General features: G+C 43.3%; 1 long non-coding RNA gene across 1 annotated transcript; it reads right to left on the bottom strand.

The window, feature by feature from the left end:
- Window positions 1-12315: 12315 nt before the first annotated feature.
- On the bottom strand, window positions 12316-19831 carry LOC139435967 (uncharacterized). Its single transcript, XR_011645177.1, has 3 exons — window positions 19765-19831; window positions 19319-19410; window positions 12316-12358 (listed from the first exon to the last, which is right to left on the bottom strand). It is a non-coding gene; the product is annotated as an uncharacterized lncRNA (long non-coding RNA).
- Between the last annotated feature and the right edge of the window lie 659 nt (window positions 19832-20490).

Genomic DNA, 20490 nt, shown 5'->3' with positions numbered 1-20490 from the left:
TCCGGGGCCCTCTGACTCCGGGCAGCTGGGCTTAATAGCACCTCGGCTCCGGCCAGGTGTCCGCGATCGCGCTGATTGGCCTCTTCAGCTCCACCCCACTGTAAGACCTGAAACACACCTGCACACAGGCTCTGGGGCCGTCACAGGCTATGATTCCCGCCTCCAACCTAACAACTATACTACATTTAACACATATGTATCGGTACCAGTAAAGGAGGTAGGGAAGTAACCAAACATGAGACAGGAAGAGCAGGAAATAACACCCGAGGGTGGGGAAAGAGCCATGGCTAGCTATCAAGCTAAAGTAGCTACCGTTAACAAACCCGAAAAGATTGTAGGCAACTGTGGAGTTACAGTCGCTAAGAGAAGGAGAGTTGTGAGTGCTTTAACCTCTTAAGCCCTGAGCCTGTTTTTCAGGTTTCAGGCTCGAAAATGCCACAAACACAACAAAGACTATATCTTCACTACTAAAAGGGGTAAATTAATAATCTTTTCTCTCAAAGCAAGGTTACATCTGTGAGTTGGATGTAGAAGTGTCAGAATCAATATAGATGTTTTTATTTTAAAGTAAATTTAGATGGAACACAGTAAAAACATGTAAATTCTAATGTCCGCCTTAAAAAAACCCATTACTTATAGTGAAAACCACCCTTGAATGATGGGCTAGTAGACTAAAAGCTTTAGGAATCCAAACTATAATATATAAGTACCCTGTATCAAGAGTGATGCAAAACAAGTGAAATTTGACCTTTTTAGAGAGGTTTAGAAAAATAAAGTCCAAGCGGACTCACCTCTGGGTAATTTGGGAACCATCAGTTCCATTTGAACTTTTTCACTGTAAAGATCATTTTATTACTTTGAATTATCACTATAGGTATTCATTCCATCCAAATACAACTGTTGTGAAAAAATAAATAAATAAAACATAGGCCTACTCTGTTATCCTCTTACAGTGAGCCTCTGAATTAGCCCCGAGCGAAAAAATGCTAACCTATTACTGCACCGAAAATCACTCCTAGCTCCTCTATTACTTATCCTAGCTGCACATCCAACACATTGTTTATGATCGTAAAGACACAGAATCTAACGGTGCCCACCTCAACACTGAAAGATACAAACTCGCAACGTTATCAACAAAAACGTACATCAAAATAAGTGGCGCTAGCGCTAATGCGCTAGGCTAACATGGCTCACCTTCCTCTTTGTCTGGTCTAAACTGGTCTTCAATGGCATTAAAACGATAAAAACGATGATGTAGTTAATCCATAGGTTAATATCATAGACTGTATATATAAATGGACGTAGGGTCCGTGACGTCACCCATAGGATTCTGCAGAGTTGCCGTGAAGCCCTTAGTAGGCGGAGTCGGCCACTAACGGCTCAACAGTGACGTCAGAGTTCAACTCCCGCCTTCTCCAAATAAGGGCAAAGAGGCGGGACCTGCTGCCACCGAGCTGGAAGTTCCAGAGCTAGCTGAAGCTACCAAGCTAAGCTAACATGCTCCCCATCTGCACGCTGCCGTCGCATTTTACCTTTCTAAGGTAAGCGGACATGTTGCTCTCCCTGAGGTTTCTCCCATTTTTCCCTTTAAACTGGGTTTTCTTTGGAAGTTTTTCCTTGTACGATGTGAGGGTCTAAGGACAGAGGGTGTCGTATTGTCATACTGATATTCTGTACACACTGTGAAGACCACTGAGACAAATGTAACATTTGTGATATTGGGCTATATAAATAAACATTGATTGATTGATTGATTGAAACTATAAATTATAATCTAAGTTATTGAGTTTTTAGCATAATACTTCAGAATCTTAAAACCCCTTAACGTTTGTATGCAATTGTGCTAAATTCAACACTGGAATCAAGCAAATATTAATGTTTGCATGACATTAGTTATTTATATTTTGATATCACTTAACTATACGTTTAATACATTTAAATCAAGCTAAGGTACATGTGATGGTGGCGAGTTAGTGCTCTTACCTGTGAGACCTCCTCCAAACAGCATAATAACCAGACTGTATCATTGAAACTAAGTACCAGTTATAGATCCTTGACTTTAGACAAACAATTCAAAAGACAAAATGTATTTAAAGACCAATCTTTATTTGAATGTGCCTCTTAACCTGAGATATTAGTTATACAGTAATAGTATTGACAATCTAAAAAAACTGAGCAACTCAACAGTCAACTTTATGTTTCTTATTGTCTAAGCATTTATTATTTTCATTTTCCCCCTCTCATATTCAGTGTGGACGGATTGAGACAGCATGGTATCCAGAGAGCAGCAGAGACTTCAGGGAGAAACCTCCGTGTGATGGACGTCCTGTCTGTTGGTTTGGAGAGGACTGAGGGTCTTTCCTCTGCGAGGAGGACCAGGGCTGATGAAGGAGCCCATGCTGGGCAAAGCTGATACCAACTGCACAGGCCTAGTCTGTCACTTTATTTGACTAAATGTGTTCACTTATACATTTAATAGGTTTACACCTTCTGTCCATATGTGCTTTTTATTTAAAACATTTGATTAACTTTTGGTTCACATTTCAATAAATTGTATTTTTATTTGCATTCCTTTTGTCCATTATTCTTACTGAAAATGTTAGATTACACATTCACATCTGACTGAAGATTGGCCCCATTTATTTGTGATGTTGCAAACTCTGCGGTACAAGGCACAAGTGATGTGAAGCTGATAAAGTGAGGCAAATAGAAATAATCAGCGGATGGAGTGTAGATGTGGAAATAGCTGCATTCGATCAGCTGACTGTTTTTACAATAAAAGTAGTTTCTTAGTGAATGTCCTGTACTGGTCTTAACATCTCATAACATCAGCTTTTAATGTTCCTCTTGGATGTTGTTCTTGACCCTCAGAGAAGGAGAAAATGTTGTGTCTTTTAGGCATGTCCTTTCCGAACAAAAATGACAGGAAATATAAAACATATTATTGCAGAACAAGTGTGTTATTTATGAAAGCAGTGTGTTTGTGTGTTTAGGGGCTGTAGATATAATTATTTTGTAATTGTAATTTTTTTTTTTTGTAACAGTGAGCAATCAGATTATGAATGAACAGTATGAAGTTCATCAACATTGAAATATATGTTATTATCAAAATAATATTTAACTGTTACAAAACGTAGTGCAACTGTAGAAGCTTGCTCTGTTGTCTCACTGAAAGAATAACTTTTACCACGTTTTTTACAGACAATATTGAGAGATAAATAGTAGCAGTTCTCACTATGTGTTAAATATATTTGCCTTCAATACATTAAATTAGAAAGCTGACAAAGTCATATTGCTAAATATCTAAATGTAACTTTTTGCATGGAATAAACCCTCAACTTAACTCATGTGTAGGTGATCTAGTATTTAGTATTGTTTATTGGAATGTATATCAGTGTATTCAAGTCAATACTTCATTCATTTAAACCAATATCTTTCTTGATTCTTTGTACAGTATGAAAAAAAGAGTCTTTGTACCTGAGCTGACGTTCACTGCTGTGAGGAGTCCAGTTCTGTCTCTCACTCTCTGGTCCAGCCTGTCTGCATCACCTGGACACCTTAAACAAACAGATATATATATATATGTAAAGTACCATGTGTACAAACAATATAACTGATTCTCTTCTGTTGAACATGTTGGATTGTGTATTGTCCGAGTCAGGGTCCTTTTTATTTTACTGTAACTTTGGAAGTTGTGTTACCAATGCTTACTGTTTATTTGATACCCATTTGGTAATGCAATTAATAAAAACAATAAGGTTTGGGTTCGTTCTTCAGATGACTGTGACGTTAACGTGTAAGCTCGATAATGAACTCCAGCTCAATCAACCATATTGTAATATCTAAGTAATCATCTTGAAATATGACATTAATAATTGTAATATACACACATCTTATTGTGAGGTTGATTTCACATACACTACTTCGACATTAGCTTGTCTACATACTTGAGCATAGCCAATTTAAATTAACCTTAGATGCAATCAGTTCTACCTACATAATAAAATATCTCTAAGTTACAAGGATGTAACCTTATTTTATCAACCTCAAACAGAAGCCGTTTGTTCAACAGTATTATCCCACTTAACGCTTAACACTATTTCGTTGTAACCTTTATATATACACAGTCTATGATTTTAACTTGGAGGCTACGATTAGCATCGTTAGCACCGATGTAGCTACCACTAGCTTACATGCTAACCCAAGCCTTACCATTCATTACGTAGCTGATTAAAATCATTAACACATAAGAAAGCACTCGAATTTCACTTGCCGCATTCATGCACCATCTGTTTTAACCGCAGAGCGAGTCACAATAGTCCGATATATAAGCATGAAGAACAAACAACCACGGCCGGCTACAAGTTGTGTTTCCTGGATGAGCTGAGCAGGCAGAGTCCCTGTAGCTAGCTTCACGGAGCAGCTAGCAGAGAGACAAGAAGCTAACAGCGGCAGGCACTTGACAGAGCCGTCACTCAATGTGACCACGCCCTAATTTATGCACAAACTTTAAGACCTAATATAAATAAAAGGGTCGAATTAGAAAACAATTCACTCACAGATCCATAATCATGAAGGTGGAATCTAACTATATCGATAATAAAAATGTATGGAGCCAGGGGTAGAAACATGTTTTTTTCTGCTGTAAAATTGTGCATTTTAAAATGGGGGTCTATGGAAATTGCTCCTTTCTGCAGCCATCGCCTATCGGCCAATATATGAACTGCAGTGTGTGGCACTTCCGTATTGGCGTCCCGGTGCAAGTGTCACTGATATATAGATATATATAGAGAGGCGAAGTCACGCCCATCTACTTCCGGCCCATGGGACCCCGGAAGCGAAACATTTACATTGAATTCAATGGAGAGAGAAAACGTATCTTTTGATCCCGTTTGAATTGTGCCACGAACTACACATATGATGTTTGTCAATCTTAAACAATAAGTTCCATGTCAAAAAAGTCACATTTTGTCGTAAAACTGTTGAAATATAAGACTATGAAAAATACGCGACTACAAAGACTACAAATCCCAAATCCCATTCTGGCTCGCGTAAGTGATGTCACAGGCGATAATGCTCCAAGTGGTTGCGACTCGTAATTAAAGCGAAGAAGACTGATTTATTCCCTCCAATAAATAAGAGATTGCTAAAAATAAATTCACTTTTACAAGATGCCTGTGTGCTTTGTACCAGGTTGTAATCACACAAGTGATCATACCACTTTGCTCGTTCTATCGCTTCCCGTCTGATGAAAGGACCAGGAGTCGTTGGATCAGACATATCAGGTAATACACATGTTGTGCATGGAACACAGTCAAGCTAGCTACATAGCTAGTAGCGAGCACGTTAGTTAGCATCACATTACTTAGCCTTGTCATTTGTATTAGCCTTAACATGAAGTAAACCCAAATGTTAAACAGTAAGAGTAGTCATGATGGTAAGTATTTTGTGAAACATTTGAAGAGGAGCCTATCGCCCCCTCCACCAGGTGCTAAGGGGGCGGGAGGTAGGCTAACGGCACATTAGCATCTGCGATCTTTTCTACTTAATGCGATCTGCTCAAATGGTTATAACATTGAACATTAAAAGATCAGGCAGTTCAGGGAGAGTCGAAGGAAGGCAGGCAGGCAGCTTTGCATGACATTTATTTATAGAAGGACCATGCATACAAAAACATTAATCTCAGCAAAGAGAAGAGATGCAATATGCCAGATTATAGCTAATAGCTAATTTCCATCTGTGGTCCATTCTTCTGGACGTGTTTCATTGTGATGATAGTGAGTCAATCTGTTTGTTGGAAAGACAGTAGTTGAGTGATTACTGATAGAACATTATTAAAAGAGATAATTATTCAAAGTGTTGTTACTTTAAAGTGTTGTTACTGACCTTTTTCTCTTTTATTTCCTTTCCCTCACCTGTAACTGCTGAGACCCTGAGGAACATGCACACTGACCTGCTCTGGCAACCTGATTTCCACTGTACGTAATAGTATTTGGTTATGGTATATTATTTATATACTTCAAAGGCACAATGCACCCCCCAGAGACACACATGTATTGAGTGTGATATTTTGCATAGGTCAAGTGAAATCATCTTTACATACTGTCGGAGCGGCAACTTGTTTTGAAATTGAATTTTTAATATCCGATAATAAAGTTGATCTGTTTTCTTTATTCTTCTCTCTTCCCAGCTCCATCCATCACCATGCTCTGTTCCTGCAGGTCCTGCTTGCTAATCAATGCTTTATTTTTTTACACAATTACAAATAAAGTCAATGTATTGTATCATTCGGAATCAATAATAAATTCATTCTGCCTTCATCCATTCTGCCTTCAACTGCACAATGACTGTGGACTGCACCGACATCCATGTAGCTGCCCCCCCAGTAAGATGAACCAAGCAAAGAGGGTCGCCATCATGCCTAAGGACATCCAGCTGGCCCGCCGCATCCACGGAGAGAGGGCTTAGACTGACCTGAGACCAGCACACCCAAACACAACGGCTCTTTTAAGAGCCACCTACAGTTTCAAAGAGTTGCAATCCTACGTTATTATAATGATTAAACTGGTTCATGTATCATTTAGTTTACTGAACCGTGATGAATGAAAGAAACTAGTGAGGTCGTGGTTTACAGAAGTTACAAAGACATTCATATATGAATAACAGGTCAGTGTAAACACAAGCTTCTGTCAATTATGGATCATTCAAACTATTTATATAAAAATATGTAATAAAGTTCTAAAACAAGTATTCGGTATATTCCTTGATAGCTTTTGGAGAAGGTTGTTTTTAAATTTACTAAAATCTATCGTTTCAACTGTTTCACTTTATAAAAAGGGAACAGGTGAGTAGAGCATCATTGAGTTTCTTATTCTGTCAGTAAATTATCCAAATGAAATGTTTATCATTATTTTATTCAACCCTAAACAAATTGATTGTACCTTTTTAATAATGACCTTACATGGTCGGCAAAGTTAAATTAACTTCAGAAAATCAAATCTGTTCTGAGAAAAAACTAATAAATGTTTAAAGATAGGAACTTGCCATCCCACTGAAAAACAGTCCGTCGAGATTTAAAGGCGTAGTTGTAGTTCAGTCCAACGTTTAATTTGGATTCATTTCGCCAACAGTCAACTATTTTCATAAAGAATATATATATTTTTCAAAGTCAACTTTATTGTCAATCTTACTCAGTTTGTGTTTATAGACAGAGAGATCAAAAAGACGTTTAAATAAAATTATACAATTTACAGATATGTAATGTATACAAATATATATATCCTATACACACCATCATGTATAATGATGGTGTGTGATGTAGAAGGGAGTGTGGTAGATAACAAGGGAATATAGAGTTACATACAGATCCATGTTACAACAAAAGATGGAATAACTAAGAAGCACGCAGTATAATAATAATTACATGCAACAATTAAATAACTGTTCAGCATCTCCACCACAATCCCAATCTGCTGTGTCCTGTTTTCCTCCCCTCTGCATAACACCCCATCACACATACGAAACACAACGCAGAGTCTGAGGGTGTTAAGAGTATGTTTATTTAAATGTCCTCCTCTCTACTGGCCAACACAGGGAGCATATGCTGGGTGTAGAATTTTTCCAGGAGGAGGAGATTTCCATGCCATGCAGGGTCTTTGGGGATGGGGATGATGATCGCCTCCTTCGTGGTCCACACAACAAAGTAGCAGAGACTCCGGTCTGTGATGTGCAGCTGCCCTTGGACCTGGTGCCAGTATGGGTGATATATGACCCACCCTCCTCACGGAGACAGAAGGATGGTAACTGGACTGCCTGGATGACTGGATGGTCATGTTCATGTCACCAAAATCCTTGAATCTACACACAGCAAATAAACTCAAATGACACAACGAGATGTAAAAGGAGATCACACATACAGTATAGACTATATAAAACTGGCCGCTTAAACAAAACACGGGAGTGTACCTTGTTCTTGTGAACACTAATGTAATCCACAGCATACACAGAGACCACGAAGTTCTTAAGGAGAAAACTAGTTACTAAAACAAAACACGTTAGTGTACCTTGTTAGCTAATGTTAGCTAGCTGACATTAACGTTACACATTGCACTCATATTACTCACCGAAACCATGTAAAGCCGGTCCCGCATGCTGGCTCTTACAGAACCGACTAACTCCCCTTTCGTGTATGTACAGCTCTCAACGTGTCCAGACTTGTAGTGATGTTCACCTCGTTTTATACTTTTATTCTCATTCTGAAAGAAACAGGTGAAATTTGCTAACGTGACTTTGTGATGGTGACGCGTATTGTGCGAGACGAGAGACCTGTAGTTCACTGAGCGGTTTCACACAAACAAATGTGTAACTTCACAGTTTTACGACACATTTTAATTTTTTTGACTTGCAAAATATTCTTTTAAATTGACAAACATCATATGTGTCATTCGTGGCACAATTCAAACGGGATCAAAAGATAACCTTTCTCTCTCCATTGACTTCAATGTATAATTTTACGCTTCCGGGGTCCCATGGAGGCTCCCGGAAAGGGAGGGACTTCGCCTCTCTATAAACCCTAGATGACTCACCCGCGCTGCTGGCCAATGGAGACCGACGTTGCCACTTGGCCGCCATCTTGCTACAGGGAGTTCTCTCATTCATAACATTATGGTTTACTATTTAAATAACCATAGCTTGCTCAATTTTCAACCAATTTTCAAACGGTTTGGTTTTTTATAAACATCAAAGATGTAGTTATGATACTGCATACTTATAATCATGGACTTTCATATGAAAATAACATTAATCAGATAAAGCAATAGCTATACACACACACACAAGGTATTTATATTAAATATTTGCCGGTGTATATATTTCCATTTATTTTATTATATTGTTAATATTTAAAATAAATTATAAAATTAAAATACATTTATATTTTATATATAAAAATCGGTCTCATGTTACCACTCTGTAAGCCAAGAGTTGTTAATTTAGGAATGCCTTAGCTTTAAGAACAGGGACACAACTAATGACAATAGCATATGTTGGTATATTATTTAGATATTCACACCTTTATCAGAAGAACCAAACCAACATAAAATGTGCTCACAGACAGGCCAGTTCTGTCTAATTTATCACAATTATTTTTGACATGAGATCTTCATATCATCCTAGTTTTGTATTTAGTTTCTAGATTTGTAAACAAATCCAGAACCTTTGAAATATGTTATTGAAAAAAGACCAAGAATAATATAAACTGTACCATGTGTCCTTTTGTGTCCTTCTGTAGTCCATTTGTGGTTTGTCTTGTCTCACCCCGGCTGATATATCACAAAATCCACTGTTTAAATTGTTCCCTATATTGCCCCTATGCAATATAGGGAACAATTTAAACATAAACTATCCTATGTGTCCTTGGGTGTTATGAAAGGCGGCCCCCCAAAATAAATGTATTATTATTATTAAGAAGAACAACTTGGTGTGGTGTGGAGGGGATGTAGGAAGCAGGAGCAGGTGGGGAGAGATTGGACTTCAAGGTTATTTGTTTTAAATGTGTCTTGGAGATAAGGACCAGCTGCACACAATAAAATACAGTATAACACAAAACCAATAAGACACACGGTGACACATGGCACACCAACAATCAATCATCGTCCAGCCTCAGCTTTGGTATTCCTTCACAACCATGTTATGGGTTTATTAGACTGAGCAAACATAAACATATGTGGGGAACATAGTGCTGCGTCTCATGGAACATGAAGATTTAATAAATACATAGTAGGTGGCGATATATGCTCCTAGTGGTAGCTATTCGCCATTGATATATAAATATCAAAATATACGAATATATAAATAATAGTAATATGGAAATGAATATCCTTCTTCTAATATCCCTTCTTGTGCACAGCGTCAGTGTTGATCCTCCAGTTCAGCCCATTGTCTAAGTGCACTCCCAGGTATTTGTAGTCCTCCACAACAGCCACATCCTCTCCCAGAATGCACAGTAGGAGACGTCCTCACCCTCCTGAAATCAATGACCATCTCTCTGGTCTTGGCCACATTCAGAATACTCACAACATTAGGCTGAGGTTCATCTTCCGCTCTTCTTGAAGTGGTTGTGCTTCTTGTTGCTTCCGGATAAAATAAACATTAAAGACATGTTGAGTGTTTAAAATGTGCTGTAATACACAACACATTATTTATTCCTAAACTTGCAGAAAGAAAAACTAAAGTGTGACATTTAATCACATATTTATTAGGGCCGGGACTTTAACGCGTTAATTAAGATTAATTAATTACACAAAAATTAACGCGTTCAAAAAATTAACGCATTTTAATCGCACTTTAATCGCACTTATTTTTGCACAGCGGAACGTTTCTCACTGGATGAGTTTCAGGCGTACCGATTATACTGGAGCACAGAGATGGAGTACTCGAGTCCTGGATTCGGACTCGAGTCGGACTTGAGTGCCGATTTTCGGGACTCGTGACTCGACTCGGACTCGCGCACTGATTGACGCGACTCGGACATGGACCCGTGAATTCTCGCACAGGATGACTTGGACTCGGACTCGTGAATTCCCCCCCCCACGATGACTCGGACTCGACTCGTACATTAACGCTCCGACTTGGACTCGGACTCGAGCACATTTTCTCTGGAGTCTGATGTCCTCTATCCTGTATGGCGAGTTCACGTACTGGGCCCCGCTCTTCCAGTCTAGAGATGTCTACAGACACACCCCGCATCGTGCTGTATGCTTTCACACATTATGCTTCCACATTGGAAAAGAGCAGCGCAAAATGCTCGTTATGTGGAAACAATATAGAAGAGAAGGCTCCGTAACACATTACTCTAAGGATCGAGTTCAGACATATAGGCTGTCTTGAACACTATCATCAGAGTAACGTGATCTAATCAATAAATAAAGATTCAGCCGATAACGAAAGCACATACTTAACATGCAGAATGACGTAATTTTGCATGCTAAGTAGCCATGTGCTTTCTGGGGATAAATCTTTATCTGTAAACTGATTTAACCCGTAAAAGTTCCTTCAAAATAAGAGTCCCGATCTTATTACTATCAAAATAAAAGTGCAAAACGAAAACTTTACCATAGGAAAATATTGGCATACAAATATAATCACTTCTCTAAAAGGTAACTCATTTTAAATATAGTTTATTTATATATAATAATAATATTAATATTAGAAATAAGCTTTATATTTGTATAGCACCTATTACAAGAATTGTAGCCAAACTCGCTTCACAGCAGTTCAATAGACAGGATAACAGCAATGTAGAGGAGCAGCTACATTTCAAAACATATATCCACGAGGATTAATACATGAAGACTTGTGACTCAGACTTGACTTGGACTCTTCTTAAGTGACTCGGAATTGGACTCGGACTCGAACACAGGTAATGATGACTCGGACTCGACTTGGACACTCCTTGGGTGACTCGGACTTGGACTCGGACTCGACTACGACTCTCCCTTGGTGACTCGGACTTGGACTCGGACTCGAAGAGTGGTGACTCGAGGGTGACTTGGACTCGTGAATTGGTGACTTGACTACAACACTGCTGGAGCACCAACTAACGTTCATGACTTCAGCATGGGACTTCAAACAACAACAAACCACGGTGAACAATAGTCAAACATGAACGAACAAGCTGATGAGACCGCTTTGGTCAGCCCCGTGGATGGGAAATTTTGTTTTAAAAAACGGACGGATGGAAGCGTCGATAAGAGCACGGTTGTGCACAAGCCTAAAGTATCACCTACATGCAAAGCATGTAGCAGCTAGCGTGGACGTTAGCCCGACTCCGAGTGCAAGGAACCACACCCTGACCCAACCCACACTCAACTAGATGACTGGTTTCAGGGCCAGGATAAGTAAGTCCACGTCTGAGAAAATAACCAACTCCCTGGCTCACTGGATTGCACTCGACTGTAGACCACTTGGAGTAAAATCCATGTGAAAATTGCTTCTCACTGTTCTCAGGTCAAATATCTATATTTGATTAAAAATGCGATTAATTTCGATTAATTAATTACAAAGCCTCTAATTAATTAGATTAATTGTTTTAATCGAGTCCCGGCTCTAATATTTATATATCAATCTTATACACCTTGAATTGTTGTTGGCCAATGATGCACATACCCTTTGAAGATGAGCTGGGAAGTTGAATATTGTTGGCACAACACCATCTTTAAGCCAGACAGTCTGCTCTGTCCGGTCAAATTCCTCACTCCTGAAGTGCTCACTGCAGAGCAGTGTCCTGTCACAGGAAACAAAACCGTCCCTTCTTAGGGCGAGTTCCTACTGCCTCCTCCTCTCTTTGGTTTTGGGAAACCTTAAAAACATGAGAAAGGTAGCCAGATATATAAATTATTGTCAACATGTTCCTCCCTTCTTTCCTTCAACATTAAGGGTAGGACAAAAATACACACCGAAATTATCATATTTTTGGTATGTATGCATGTATGTATAGCCTACTTTAAGAATAAGACAACCACACTAAGAGTAATAAAAAAGGTGTCACAGTCTTAAGGAGAACCCAAATGCAGCACTCGAGAAACCAAGGAGAATTGGTAATATCCTTTATTGGAGATTCCACTGGATCGGAGGAATACCAACCGGGCAGTATAACGCACCGGAGGACAGCGGGCAGAAGGTGAGTCAGGGACAGGCAGAGGGTCAGGGAGTAAGCGAGGCGGTCAGCGTGGATACAGGCAGGGTCGGATAACAGGCCAGGCAGGATAGTCGAGGGACAGGCAGGATCAGGAAACAGGCAGAGCAGGCAGGTCGGGGACAGGCAGGGTCGGAACCGGGTAGGCAATCTAGTGTTGAACACGGGAGAGACAAGCATGAGGCAAAGTACAATCTGGCAAAGAGTGTGTGTCAGGTGCGAGTTTAAATACTGGCAGAAGCTAATGGGTGCAGAAGAGAAAGAGAGTGAGTTAACGAGTGGGTGTGGAAAACAGGTGAGACAGGTGAATGGAAAACTACTGGTGAATGATGGAACAGACTATGACAGAACCCCCCCCTTAATGGACGGCTCCTGACGTCCCTAAATGCTACTCTACAGATGAAGGTGGGAGGTGGGATTAGTACTCATCTGAAAAAGTTCTTTCCGCCTCCCTCTCCTGCCCCCTGTGGGAATCTGCATCCTCATCAGAAGCCTGCCCCTCGCTGTCCTCCTCTGACGAGCTGACGGTAAGAGGAGAGACTCTCCCTGTGTCTCTGCCCGTCAACGTGACGGTCTTAGACGGTTGCTCGGGATTACGCCGATGGAACTCCCTGATGAGCCGGGGGTCCAACACATGACGAGCTGGAACCCAACACCTCTCCTCAGGGCCGTAACCCTTCCAGTCCACCAGGTACTGGACTCCTCTTCCTCTGCGACGGGAACGAAGAAGTCGTCGGAGAGTGTACGTAGGCCCGCCGTCAATCATCCGGGGGGGTGGTGGGGGAGGGATCGCAGGAACCAAGGCACTCTCTCGGACAGGTTTGATCCTGGAAACGTGGAAGGTGGGATGGATCCGCAGAGTCCGAGGCAGTCTTAGCCTTACTGCTGCGGGATTGATTATTCTGACAATCTCAAACGGTCCAATGAATTTAGGTGCAAGTTTCTTTGAATCCACCCGTAAAGGAATATCCCGGGAGGAAAGCCATACCTTTTGGCCCACCTGGTAGACAGGTGCTTCAGAACGTCGGCGGTTGGCAGAGGAGGCGTACCGGTTGGCCGAACAGACGAGAGTTCTCCGGGCTTGATTCCAGGTCTGTCGACAACGACGGACGACAGCCTGGACGGACGGACAGGTAACCTCCCTCTCCAGGGCCGGAAACAGAGGGGGTTGAAGCCCGTAAGCACACTGAAATGGGGACAGCTTGGTGGCCGAACTGACCAGAGTGTTGTGGGCGTACTCGACCCAGAGCAGCTGTTTAGCCCAGGCCGCTGGGTTCTTGGAGACTATACATCGTAAGGTTGTCTCCATCTCCTGGTTCTTTCTTTCTGTCTGACCGTTGGACTGCGGATGGAAACCGGATGACAGACTGACCGTGGCCCCAAGGAGCGTGCAGAATTCCCTCCAGAACACCGAGGTAAATTGAGGACCACGATCGGAAACCACATCAGTAGGCAGCCCATGGAGCCGGAACACATGGAGCAGGACCAGCTCTGCCGTCTCTTTAGCTGAGGGGAGCTTGGGTATCGGCACAAAATGAGCCATCTTACTGAATCGGTCTACCACCGTCAAGATGGCAGTGTGTCCGTTGGACGGTGGCAGACCAGTAACAAAGTCCAAAGAAATGTGAGACCAGGGGCGATGAGGGATAGGCAGAGGTCGTAGGAGACCGGCAGGAGCTTGGTGAGAAGACTTGTTCTGATTGCAAACGGGGCAGGCATTAACAAATTCCCTGGTGTCCTCCTTAAGTGTTGCCCACCAGAACCTTTGCTGGACTACCTCCCATGTGCGTTGGATCCCAGGATGGCAGGTGAGTCTGGAGTTATGAGCCAACTGGAGAACATCAGACCTCAACGTCTGCGGAACGAACAGGCGGTTCGGAGGACAGGCACTGGGTCCCGGCTGGTCCTGCTGGGCAGCCTTGACCCTCTCCTCCACCTCCCAGATGAGGGCGGCGACGAGCTGAGAAGTCGGAAGGATGGTGTCCAAGCCCCTGGGAATGTTACCTCCCTCTCCAAACTGACGAGAAAGAGCGTCAGCCTTAATGTTCCGAGAACCAGGGCGGTAGGAGAGGGAGAAATTGAACCGAGTGAAGAAAAGGGCCCATCTAGCCTGTCGGGAATTCAGTCTGCGGGCCGACCGGATGTACTCCAAATTCTTGTGGTCGGTCCACACCAGGAAAGGTTGACTGGTCCCCTCGAGCCAGTGACGCCACTCCTCCAGAGCCAACTTCACTGCTAGCAGCTCCCGGTTTCCCACATCATAATTCCTTTCCGCTGGAGTCAAACGCTTTGAAAAGAAAGCACAGGGATGGAGTTTTTGGCTGTCCATTGCTCGCTGAGACAGGATGGCTCCCACCCCCATATCAGAAGCATCCACCTCCAAAACAAACTGTCTTACAGGATCGGGTACTCGGAGGATGGGGCCGGAGGTGAACCTCGCCTTAAGGTTCTGGAATGCCTCCTCAGCCGAGGAGGACCACTGGAATATGACCTTAGAGGAGGTCAGGGCTGTGAGAGGAGCGGCCAAGGTACTGTATCCACGAATGAACCTCCGGTAGAAGTTGGCGAACCCGAGGAACTGTTGTAGCCGCTTCCGGGAATCTGGAACTGGCCAGGAAGTGACTGCATCAACCTTGGCAGGATCCATCTCGATGCTCCCTTGTCCCACGATGTATCCCAGAAAAGAGACAGAGGATGTGTGAAACTCGCACTTCTCCGTTTTAACAAACAGCGAGTTCTCGAGTAATCTCCTGAGAACCGCCTGGACGTGGTGCACGTGTTCTTTCAGTGTCTTGGAAAAGATCAGGATGTCATCCAAGTAAACAAACACGTGTCGGTCCAACATGTCTCGGAGCACATCATTTACCAACGCCTGGAATACTGCAGGGGCGTTGGTAAGCCCAAAAGGCATGACTAGGTACTCGTAGTGCCCCGAGGTGGTGTTGAAGGCGGTCTTCCACTCATCCCCCTCGCGAATACGTACCAAGTGGTACGCGTTACGCAAGTCCAGCTTCGTGAATATGGTTGCTCCCTGCAACAACTCAAATGCAGAAGAGATAAGAGGCAGTGGGTATCGATTCTTGATTGTAATGTTATTAAGACCCCGAAAGTCGATACAGGGCCTTATCTTGTCTTGTCTTTCTTCTCTACAAAGAAGAACCCTGCGCCAGCAGGTGATGAGGACGGGCGAATAATCCCAGCCGCCAGAGCGTCATTGATATAAGTCTCCATGGAAACTCTTTCCGGAGCAGACAGGGAGTACAATCGACCCCTGGGAGGGCTGGTGCCGGGATGCAGGTCGATGGCACAGTCGTAGGGCCGGTGTGGTGGTAGGGAAGTAGCCCTCGACTTGCTGAATACTTCCTTGAAGTCCAGATATTCCGGTGGAACTCCTGTAACATCCAGAACTTGGCTGGGGTTCCCCGAGCGTTGAGGCGCGGCAGCCTGTTTCAGACAGATCTGATGACAAGAGGGGCTCCATCCCAAAATGGCTCCCGTCTCCCAGTCAATGTTAGGGTTGTGGCGGCGGAGCCATGGGTAACCCAGGATAAGCGGGATATGTGGAGACCGGAGAACATGAAACTGAATAGTCTCGTGATGGTTCCCAGACAGGAGCATGTGAACGGGTACAGTCTGATGAGTCACTGTCCCCAGCAGGTGACCGTCTAAGGCGTTGGCTGGAACTGGGCGAGATAAGGGAACCCGGTCTATACCCAACTGCAGCATAAGCTCTTCATCCATAATACTCGCGTCCGAACCAGAGTCAATAAAAACTGCAAGAGCCTGAGAGCTATCCGGCAATAGCAACCTGGCGTGGCTCAATGGTCTCTGAGTAGTGCTGCGTACCTGGACTCGCATTCAGGTTCAGGTCCGGACTCAAGTCCAGAGGTTCAGGTTCAGGTCCGGACTTATAAGTCCGGACCTGAACCCATGGCTTGTGTCAAGTTGTGTGAGTAACTAAAGTGAACTTATTGTGAGCTAATTATCAATTTAAAATTAACAATAATCAACTCAAATTCAAACTCATCAGGTTTATTGTGCTCCCATCTAACTTGTGTCCACATTTCTCTACAAAGTACAAATGTAGAAAAAACACTTTTTGCCACTTAGTCTACAAATGACTTATGACAGCAACTACAGTGAACTACTACAAAGTTCAAACATTTATTTCATTTACCAAACTAAAGTAACCAAACAGTCCCTGAGCTGACTGAGCCTAAATCCCTAAAACGTTGCTGAAAGGTAGAGTGTAGAGTAGACTATACGCATTACACTGTTACACACCTACTATACAGTATAGGCTAAACTGTAGTGACTGTACAGTCAGAGTGTACTGTCTGTACATTTTCTACAACTCTACATGTGTACATTATACAGTACATACTACATACATAGTGATGTACATACATACTGTTAGAAATTAAAATCAATGTTGATATGGCGTAATTTTGAATTAAATACACTATTTAATTTAAATCAGTTTTATTCTGAATAAAACGGAAGTTCACACTATTAACTTAACTAATACTTTTATTCTGAAAATTCTTCACTTCCGGTTAGCATTAGCATGTGGCGAAAGGCTACGTTTTCAAACCGTGAATCGAAGGTGAAATGACATGTGATGTTGTACACTGAGCACACTGGGATTAGCACTCATTTATTGACGCTGAATAACGTTTATCAGGGAATGTTTAAATAACAACAGACACCAGAATATACGTAAGTGCTAGTTTTTTTGCGAGTCCAAGTACCGGTTCCCGACGTTCCGGTTTTAACCGGACTTGAACCGAAACTTTTTACAAGTCCAGTACCGGTTCGGCTTGCCGGTACGCAGCACTATCTCTGAGTGGGAACAAATCCAGGGGTTTGGCTCACCAGTATGTTCCCCATTACTGCTGAGCCTTGCCTTTTACCGGGCAGTGAGAAACGAAATGGCCGGCCTGGCCGCAGTAGAGACACAGGTTACGACGTCTGCGATGCTCACGTTCCTCCAAAGTGAGGTTGGTGCGACCCACCTGCATGGGCTCATCCCCCCCTGGTTGCGGCTCTGGAGTGAGGTGAGGAGTCGCAGCCAAACTCGGACGTCGGGGCGCCCAGGCATGTTGAACTTCCGCCGATCGTCGCTCCCGTCTCCGTGTCTGGATGCGCCGATCCATGCGGGAAGTCAGTTCAATCAACCCATCCAGTGAATTGGGCAAATCAAATGACACAAGCTCATCTTTGATGTAATCCGCCAACCCACGCAGATAGGCGTCACACTGGGCTGCAGAATTCCAGTTGCTGAGGCGGCTCCGGGTGCGAAACTCAATGGCATAATCCACTATAGATCCATTACCCTGGCTCAGGTTCAATAGTCCTCCTGTAGCGTCTGGACCCACAGACACGGGTCCAAACACCTTGCGCAGCTGCGCAGAAAAAGCGGGGAACGAAGAGCAGGCGGGTGTTTGTTGCTCCCATTCCGCTGTGCCCCACAGTCGGGCTTTCCCAGTCAAATGATTGACCGTGAACGCCACACGAGCAGCTTCAGAAGCGAAAGTGTGTGGCTGCAGTGCAAACAGGATAGAACAGTTCGTAAGAAACGGGCTGCAGCCCTCCGGTTCCCCGGCGTAGCGCTCCGGAGTTCCCACCCGAGGCTCCGGGGTAAATCCCATCAGAGGTGATGCAGAAGCGGGTGTCGACAGCATAGGAAGAGGCGCTGGAGCAGCCACTCCTGCCACTAGCTGCTGCACAGTAGCCGTTAGCTGCTGTAGCTGCGCAGCTAAATAGGTTAGCGTCTGGTCATGTGAAGATGTAGCATGATGAGCCTCGGTGGCCAGGGCGGCTATCGAGGCTTCCTCCCTCTGGAGAGCGTCCTCAACTCTCTCGAAACGGTCTCTTGGTGAAGAGGAGTGCGCTGGGTCCATGTTCTGGCCAGATTGTTCTGTCACAGTCTTAAGGAGAACCCAAATGCAGCACTCGAGAAACCAAGGAGAATTGGTAATATCCTTTATTGGAGATTCCACTGGATCGGAGGAATACCAACCGGGCAGTATAACGCACCGGAGGACAGCGGGCAGAAGGTGAGTCAGGGACAGGCAGAGGGTCAGGGAGTAAGCGAGGCGGTCAGCGTGGATACAGGCAGGGTCGGATAACAGGCCAGGCAGGATAGTCGAGGGACAGGCAGGATCAGGAAACAGGCAGAGCAGGCAGGTCGGGGACAGGCAGGGTCGGAACCGGGTAGGCAATCTAGTGTCGAACGCGGGAGAGACAAGCATGAGGCAAAGTACAATCTGGCAAAGAGTGTGTGTCAGGTGCGAGTTTAAATACTGGCAGAAGCTAATGGGTGCAGAAGAGAAAGAGAGTGAGTTAACGAGTGGGTGTGGAAAACAGGTGAGACAGGTGAATGGAAAACTACTGGTGAATGATGGAGCAGACTATGACAAAAGGTGTCCAATAGAAACATTAAATAATTGTGTAAAGAAATGGTAAGAGCATATTCTAAAGAGGCTGGGTCAACAACAATCTTGCAATACTATTATTTCACATAGCCCCACTGATCCTGTGTAGCAGGACTTGTAATGTACATACATCCACTAAGTAATTAACGATTATCCTAATTTTAGTGATAATATTGTCAAATCTTACACGTGAAAGGTGATCCCACGGGTTCTTGTTTCCAGACTGCGGTGATTAGAGCATCCGTAGGCTGCACAAAAGTCCGGCATAGTCAGGTACTTCTGTAAACACAAAGCCAGCAAATTCCTATATCATAATGCAAGATGTTTTTAACAAGCCAAACCACTTGGAAGAAATCATGTGTAACTTAAGTTGTGTTGAAAAGAAAGAGCAGTTCTGCCTCTCCCACTGGTGTAAAGTTGCTGGGTCAACTTTGTAATACTAGGTCTCACTGACATCCTCTTGTTATTAGCCAACTAATAAATACAACCACATACACAAATAAAAGCTGCAATTTCAACATGTCCAAGCATCCTGTATCATAGCCATGCTAATCATGTTTATAATAAACCAAACCGTTTCTAAATCAGTCAAGATTTCAGTGAGTTAAGAGTATTTTTGTGCAGATCACTCACCTTACAACAGCTACCATAACGCGAATCAGAGTAACTGTTAACTGTAGCAAGATGGCGGCCGGTCAGCTACTCTGGAAAATCTCCCATGAGCCATCTAGTGTTTATATATATCTATGGTTGTCGCTGTCACCATAGATATATATATAAACACTAGAGAGGCTTCTCAATACTCAAATTTCCCCTCCTCGACTCCTCGACTCCTCGACTCCTCGGTCCTCCGGTAGTGACCCGGAAATGAATTTCAGCGCGCCATTTTGAAGGACGTCTCATTTCTCTAAATGCACACCGAGGACCGAGGATCGAGCGTCGAGGAGGCTCTCTGGAGGAGCTATAACCGAGGATACACTGATGGTTCCTCCACGGATGCATTTCCGGGAACGGTGGAGGCGTGACGCACGGCCGGACTTATCTCAGCCAATGACAGCTCTGCATGCATCCCCTGGATATTATTTTAGAAACTGTTCTCATCGCAACGCGATGTTTACAGTGAGAACAGCTGTGAGGTCCTGCAGAAAGCAGAGCAGTGTGTACAATATATATCACTCAGTATAACAGGCCTACTCTCTTTATTTGCTTTAGTTTAGTAGATATCTACAAACAAAGAGTCGATATTTTTCTAAAACCATTTAGTGCTTCACATAATAAAATACACAACGGCTGTAGCCTGATTATGCTTTAGGAGCTGTAGATGTGTGTGGTACAGTGTGTAGGTGTGTGTGTGGTAGG

This window comes from Pseudochaenichthys georgianus, chromosome 21, assembly GCF_902827115.2.
Source record: "Pseudochaenichthys georgianus chromosome 21, fPseGeo1.2, whole genome shotgun sequence".
NCBI lineage: Eukaryota > Metazoa > Chordata > Actinopteri > Perciformes > Channichthyidae > Pseudochaenichthys > Pseudochaenichthys georgianus.
The sequence above is the reverse complement of the archived record's forward strand: the minus strand, read 5'-3'. Positions and strand labels throughout refer to the sequence as shown.